At 38.0% G+C, this 7,298-nt stretch overlaps 1 protein-coding gene across 4 annotated transcripts in view; it reads right to left on the reverse strand.

The window, feature by feature from the left end:
* Positions 1-2,284, reverse strand: part of sgip1a (SH3GL interacting endocytic adaptor 1a) — an 87,827-nt gene extending 85,543 nt beyond the window's left edge. For 3 of the 4 annotated variants that reach the window (XM_036006895.1, XM_036006888.1, XM_036006894.1), the window contains exon 1: positions 2,132-2,284. The gene's annotated coding sequence lies outside the window, so the exon portion shown is untranslated. The remainder of the gene's footprint in view (positions 1-2,131) is intronic. The other variant, XM_036006893.1, reaches the window with a different exon arrangement.
* Positions 2,285-7,298: the final 5,014 nt, after the last annotated feature.

Here is a 7,298-nt window from a genome sequence, read left to right on the forward strand (position 1 = left end):
TATTTGCTCAAACAGACGGGGGGAGATGATTCAAGGCACATGGAGATGATACATTTTAAATGCTTTTTCATTGAGCAAACCTGGAAGTGTGCCCAACAATAGCCAACATTTCGTATTCTGCTATTTAACTCTTTATTTTTATTTAAGCCACTCTGACTTGTAAAATGTAAAACCGGTCTGAACAGGTCTTTGCTCGCTGTATTCTCTCTCCCACCACACTTGGGCAAAAAATAACTAGGCTATGTTAACTATGTTAATGAGGTTTTACAGTATTCATAGAAATAAATGTGATATGTATTGCATAACTATAATATAGTAATAGGCCTATTTATTTTGTAATGCATAAAATATTCTTGGTACCTGAGGCTCTGCTACTTTATTTGAAACCATTTTTAATACTTTTTCCCCAAAGTGTCTGCTGTTCTGCAGTACGATAGGGGACACAGTGCTGTCTTTCTGGGCAGAGCCCAGAAAACATTCCCTGATAAAGCTGCATTTGAGGGTTTTCACAGTTCAACACAGGAAACAGAGAACCAAAATTTTCCCAGGCTGAATTCCCAGGCACTGTCCACCTAAGGCTGAAACCTAATTTCTCTCTCATCACTCTCAAGCTTGGCAATCCCTTCTCTCCCCCACAGCTTTTCCCACATTTCACAAACCTCTACTTGAACTCTCACACGTCCAGTAGGCCTCTGGGATATTATAGCTGTCCCAACACAATACCCCCAAGCCCAAGCTAATATCTGCACTGATTTTTTGTTTAAAGACAACTGACAAAATGTCTCCGGTCACTAAAGGATAGGTTCACAATTTTTCAAATCTGTTTCTCAAACAAATGGTAATTATTTTTTCTTTGTGCCAAGCTTCCTGATGGACAATCAACCTGAATGAATTGACTGGAATACACTAATTTCTCAGCTGTTTTAGATGACAAAAACTGATCAGTCTTGTATCCCCTTCTCCTCTCTCTACTCCCTAATCGAGCCCTTGCTTTCACGTACTGGATTGCAACATTGCGTAATAAACTTTAACTAGCTGCTACAAATAGGCTATCTCCATTGTGTTTTTAGTATTGTCAGGGGTATCGTGATTTCAAGGCCCAAGGTGACTAATGTCAGGACCTGACAGTGTCAAGACTACCGTGGCTTGAATCCCCAAAAGCAGTCCCTTAACTTTCATAAAAACCCTGAAGACTGATCAGAAAACAATGTTGTACATTTGGAATCCATGATTGAAAAGAATATATTTTATCTCATATATCATCATCATATGATATGGTATTTAATCTCATAAAGATCTCAGCAACATGTAAAACTGTGTGAAAATACAGATTGTCAAAACCCACAGCATCATTTTCTGGCAAACACATTTTTAGGTCTTCCTGGTTTTGCATCCAATGTGATTTCATTTCCTGAACAATAAACAGTAAATTCCCACACAACATAGGTTTTAGCCCTAAAATTAGCTAGCTAACCCATGAAATGTTTTCAGAGTGTTCTTCTAGTCTTGTTAATTCACCCTTTTGACTCACACTAAAATATCACTCACGTTTTCTGTAGCTACTTCACATTAACTAGCCTACTACTTTTTGTTGATAACTTTATCAATATAGGCTAATAACAGCAATGGTTTTGTGTCTGGACCTGGCCTGTGTAGGGCATGGATCTATCCACTGTGCTGTGTCGTATCAAATTTCCCCTGCAACTGATCAGTATCCTACCCCTTTAGCTACATGTTAAAGCCATAACGTTAGTGGATTAAGTAAATGTGTCCATTATACGTAATTAATGGCCGACGGTGCCTCCGCCGGAGTCCATTAATTGCATAATAATGGAGATCAAGTATTCATCCATATGGTATAACATAACGTTACTGTGTGTAATGTAGTAAAATTATACAATGTTATTTAGTTCAAACTTATTTCATTCAGACACCAACGGTATATAACCCGTTTGGACCTCTCATGTAGCTAGGTAACGTTAACGTTAGCTAGCTAGCTAATCGTGGTGAAACTGTTAACGTTGATGTTTACATTTGAGTCACAGAGCTAGCTAACTGTTAGCTAACTCACTGTTAAACTGTAAAACCGAGGCTATAGCCTCGGTTTTTCTCAAAGATAAACTTCACTTACCGCTCTTTGGACAACGTTTTGTTTTTTAGGGTATATTCTGTTCAATTGAAACCAAATATATTCTGTCTTCTGCACAATTAAGAAAAATGTATAACCCTTTCCAAACTTGCGACTGTTTTGCTCAGCCAATGAAGATGGACGTCGGAAGTGACAAGTAACGTTAATGTTAGCCGTTATCTTTTTTTTTTTCATTCATGGCATGTTTGACTCATGGATGTATTTGACTACGCCTAGATATTTTATGAATATGCTAGTGCGTGTCCGACTGCAGGTTAGTTTTGGTCGGTATTCAAGGCGTGATTACGCCTAGAGGCAATGGGTGTGTCTGTTTGTGAAAGGGGACCTGAGTATTGACAAATCTGTTTATTTTTTTTTGTTCTTTTAGAAACCCAATTAATTAAACAAGAACATGTAAAGTTTGGCTTACATTTAGATTTTATTTATTTTGTCAATTAGAAATATTATGAGATCCATCTGACTATATAAATACAGCCACCAAAAATCATTTTTATTATCATTTAATCTGCTGCTTATTTTATTGATTAAACACTCAGAAAATAGTGAAAATGCCATTTTAATTGCCCAAAATCAGGTGAAAGGTCTTTAAATTGCTAGGTTTGTCGGACCAACAGTCTCATAGCAAAGATATTCAATTCAAGCCTACTAGAAGACTAACAACAATAAAAGTAAGTTCACATAAATTACATATTTATAATTTTTGCTTAATGACAAACATGCAGTCAGTTGTTGCAGTCGTTTCAGCTCTACTAACATATGGTATTTTTGAATTGTGTCTAAAAAACACACAGAGCCGGTTCTATTAAAAACTAGACCCCTGGACTGCAGAAGTATATTTAAGTAGGCCTATAGGGTGTGTGTGTGTGTGTGTGTGTGTGTGTGTGTGTGTGTGTGTGTGTGTGTGTGTGTGTTTGTGCATGCGTGCTTGCGTGCGTCTGTGTGCGTCTGTGTCTGTGTGTCAGATTTTATCTGTGTCTGTACCTGCTGTACGAGACATTGCCTGCATGTGACTGTGGGGATGTTATCCCACAGAGAAATGTCTAAAGCGTGTGTCTCAGTATCCAGTTGCCATGGCAACCTGATTGACAGCGACGACTTGGTCATTCCTGGATGTGAGAGAAAAACCCTGTCAAAATCCCACTTCACAACCCAACCTAGGCCTGAATGGATTTTGTTTTCTTCATTCTCTCTCATATTGTTTTTAGCATGTGTGACAATAATACTGCTTGTCTACTTGACACATTATGTTACATAATTAGCATGGAGCACAAAACCCAAAAATCTACCACTGACATTATCTATGTTCTCATGACTTCATAAATAAGTTGTGCAAGTGAAACACTGTAAGACGTACCCGCGACAAATACGGTTTCCACAAGAATATTTTCTTAGTTGAAACCACAGATGATACATACTCTTCACTTCACACATTTGTAATACTCTGCTTCCAACTTATTATCTTAATACACAGTTCCTGCATAGCAACTCCATACTATATTTTGTCTATGTGTGAAGTCCTCAGTTGATGTTTTGAATTTAAAGGTCTAGGGTGTATATTGAAATTTCGTAGTTATTCTGTTTATCAGTTTTATCTGGAGTTTATTGTTGTACTGTATATAATTATTTGCCTCTATAGTGTATTTATTGTTCTGTCTACTGTGTAAGTGATATATATTGAATGTTTTTCTGCCCTTAAGAGGACTTACTCCTTTGTTGCACTTCCTTATGTTTCTCTCATTAATGTGTAGTGTAAAGTGGTTTAGTCGAAGTTGATAGAGTGTTGCATGCTGTTAAGACTGTAAAGTTCTTTTGGACAAACTTATGGCATATATAAATTAATGTGACTTGACTTCCAGGGTAAAGCTGTCAGCAACACCAGGCTTCCTTATGGGATGTAATACTTTTGAGAACCATTAAAATATTGTTTGTGATGGTAGGGATGTCTACTGGTGGAAAATGTGTTATGTTAAGTTCAAGCCTTGTTTCTGACCTGTGTGTGCCTGTCATTAACTATAAATGCTTTGTACTACAGGAGATTACTGGAAGGAATGGCATTATAGGAGAACAAGTGAAAGACACACACAAACGTGTGTCATCACACAAGCTCTCACGCAAGCCAAAGAATTGTTCCCATGTGCTACAGACCTCAATGATTTGTGAAGGGTGCGTGAGAGCAACAAATGATTTATAAAGTTTAGAGTAATATAACCAAAGGGCTTAGTGACACAGCTGTGGAAGAACCAGAGAAAAGGGAAACAGAAACGACTGTGAAGTTGGTCACGCTACGGAAAAACACATTCCTCATTCTAGCTTTCAGTTAGGAGTTTTTTCTCCTCTACTTTTTCTATGGAGTGAACAAATCAGACGATTACTCACTGTTGTTTATGTCAGTGATTCAAAGGACGAGTTTTAACAGGTAGACAGTTCTATTCAATGGACTTTCGCCTTTCACTTATCTTGGTGACTGGGTTGAAGTTGGTTGAACTCGGTTTTATTTAGGTCGTGAATCTGAGGAAGCATAAAGGGATGCTGATGTCATTTGCAGTGCTTTTATGTCTTTTACCATACTAAGTAGTTTGTGACTTTGATGAACACCATAGTCAAAGTTAAAGATGCAACTGGATCAGCTGAGTTTCTGGACCATTGCTTGGTCAACGTTCTAGTATGATTTGTGGCTTATGTCTGTGGCCTGTGTCTAAACTTTCAGCCCATTGAGCAAATCCTACTATCATATTTGTCCCCACTCCGTACTTTGGTCCATACAAGGACTTGAATCACCAACCCTCCGGTTCCCAACCCAACTCCCTACGGACTGAGCTACTGACAACCCAAAATGTGGTAACGCTTCACGAATTTGCGTGTCATCCAATATACTTATATACCAAACCTTTTACAGGAAGGAAGAGCATTTTGCTCCTAGACACCTCCACCACCTCACTGCTTCTACAAGGCTGAGGCCTGAGATAAACTTAGACCCCTTTTTATTCTGTGCAAACTTGGATGTACTGCGGCATGTTGGAGACTTCTGGTTCACAGGTTTCAGAGCACTACTGAATGTCTCAGCAGACGTTGACAGTGCTCTGGTTTCAATAGTGGCTAATATCCCCAAAATGCTGCCAGGTGTGTCCACCTGTTCTCTCATTGCTTTCACAAGCACAATGAGGACTCGCCGAGGTTTTTTAAACAGGCTGTCAGTGGTGTTTCTCTGCACCCTGAGCCACATCATCTCTCCTCTAATTGGCTCGTGGGATATAAAAAGCCACATGTCCATCACGGGACTGATTTACTTGCTTCACTTACAAGGTCAATGCAGCCTAGGGGGTCCCAAGACGGTCATTATGTTGCCTTTTCCCTGGAAGCCACTATAGCAACAACAAAAACTGACAACTGTAACTGCGGATTTTTGTTTGTACTAATACATTATATGAATTTGTTTGTTTTGACTGTCTTCATCAAACAGCTTTGCTTATAGAAGATGCTTTTTTCCTTCTTTTGTTTTATTCAATTCATTTTCTTGAAAGAGAAAAGGTCTTATGAAAAACACTAATAATCTTTTTCTTTACAAAATGATCTGCCAATCCCGTAAGAAATCTCGATAACTCTCCATGCAAATTAAAATCAATTGCCAAGCTTGTCATCTTTAACAGCGTATTCCTCTGAGAGCAGCAGCAACAGTATTTGACCCAGCTGGGCCTACAGTCAGCTATTAAGCCACAATGACGCAAAAGCAGGAGCCACATGATTTGCATGAAAAGAGAGGATATTTAACCATTTGCGGCCATAATAAATGTAATCTGTTACTTAAAACCAACACTGAAAAGATTATTGAATGTACCCTGTATGTGCTATCTCTCACTTAGATCAGATTCTTAGCCACTCTCTGCCAAGTTATAAAATTAGTGCAAGGTGTGAATTCTTGAAAAATTACAATGCTGCACACAGACAGCAGTGGGTTGCTCTTATTGTAGGCATCAACATATACCTCTGGTCCACCTGCTTATTATGTGCACTCCTGATGCTTCTACTGACATCAAAGAAAAGAAAAGTTAAAAGTTATCATACTCACATACACTGTACTGACAAATGTATATAATATGCATTCTTTTAGCTTTTAGAGGCATTTGATGGCTGGTCATTACAAATATAAAATACAAAATGAAAAAAATTAAATAGGCTACCTTGCTTTGTCTTGAGATGATAATAGGTTAAAAGGTTCACTTTTGTTCAAGCAAAGATGTATTTTAGGTTGCTATGAAACACCAGCACAGCTCTACATAACTCACAGAACAAAGACTCTAAGAAATCCACATTTGTCACTGCACCATTGTGAAATAAAAATGTGTGGGCTCAGGAACCTTACAGTAAATTTAATTACCCAACATCTCAATGAGGCCTTCGTCTATTCAGCTTAAAGGAGTTACATCAGCTGCCCTCTCCTCCCTTGTCCCTATCACCTGTGTGTGTGTGTGTGTGTGTGTGTGTGTGTGTGTGTGCGTGTGCGTGTGAGTGTGCATGTGTCTTTCTCTCTTTGTATCAATTTATCTAAGTTTAAATGACTTAACTGTTGCAGCAGTAACTGACTGCACATACTTTTACCTTACTTTTGATGTTTTTAATACATGATTGGTAACATTAAAAATAATCAGACCTGTATTTATATGAGTATGAAGTATAACAACTATAAAATTGATTTCAAATGTGACAGTGAAAATGTGTGCCTATGTATTTTTGTATTTTTAAAATTAAAAAAACATGACCCCGATGTGGTGAGATAATACTTGTGCAGTTTTCCTTTATTTCAGGAATTTATAGAAATTAGGGGCTGTATCTTGAAACTAGATGAGCTCAGGTTGATCATTGCACTACTATCAAAACAATAACACTTGACATATTGGAAGCCAGTTTGTATTGGAAAGCGTCCGATTTGTTTGGCTTATTTCTAAAAAGAGAGATTTGAGATATGACAGATTCATGAAGCATACACACCCACATTCTCTCTTTTCTTTTCTGCGAATGTCTCTGTCATTCATTTACATGTAGAGGATACAATGGGGAATGTTTGAGCCTTAAGCTAATTCCCTATTATCTCCCAGCTAACCATTTTCTTTCCTTTGCTCACAATGTCTGTCATCTTCTTCTTTGTGCCACA

This window comes from Sander lucioperca, chromosome 11 (genome assembly GCF_008315115.2).
Source record: "Sander lucioperca isolate FBNREF2018 chromosome 11, SLUC_FBN_1.2, whole genome shotgun sequence".
NCBI lineage: Eukaryota > Metazoa > Chordata > Actinopteri > Perciformes > Percidae > Sander > Sander lucioperca.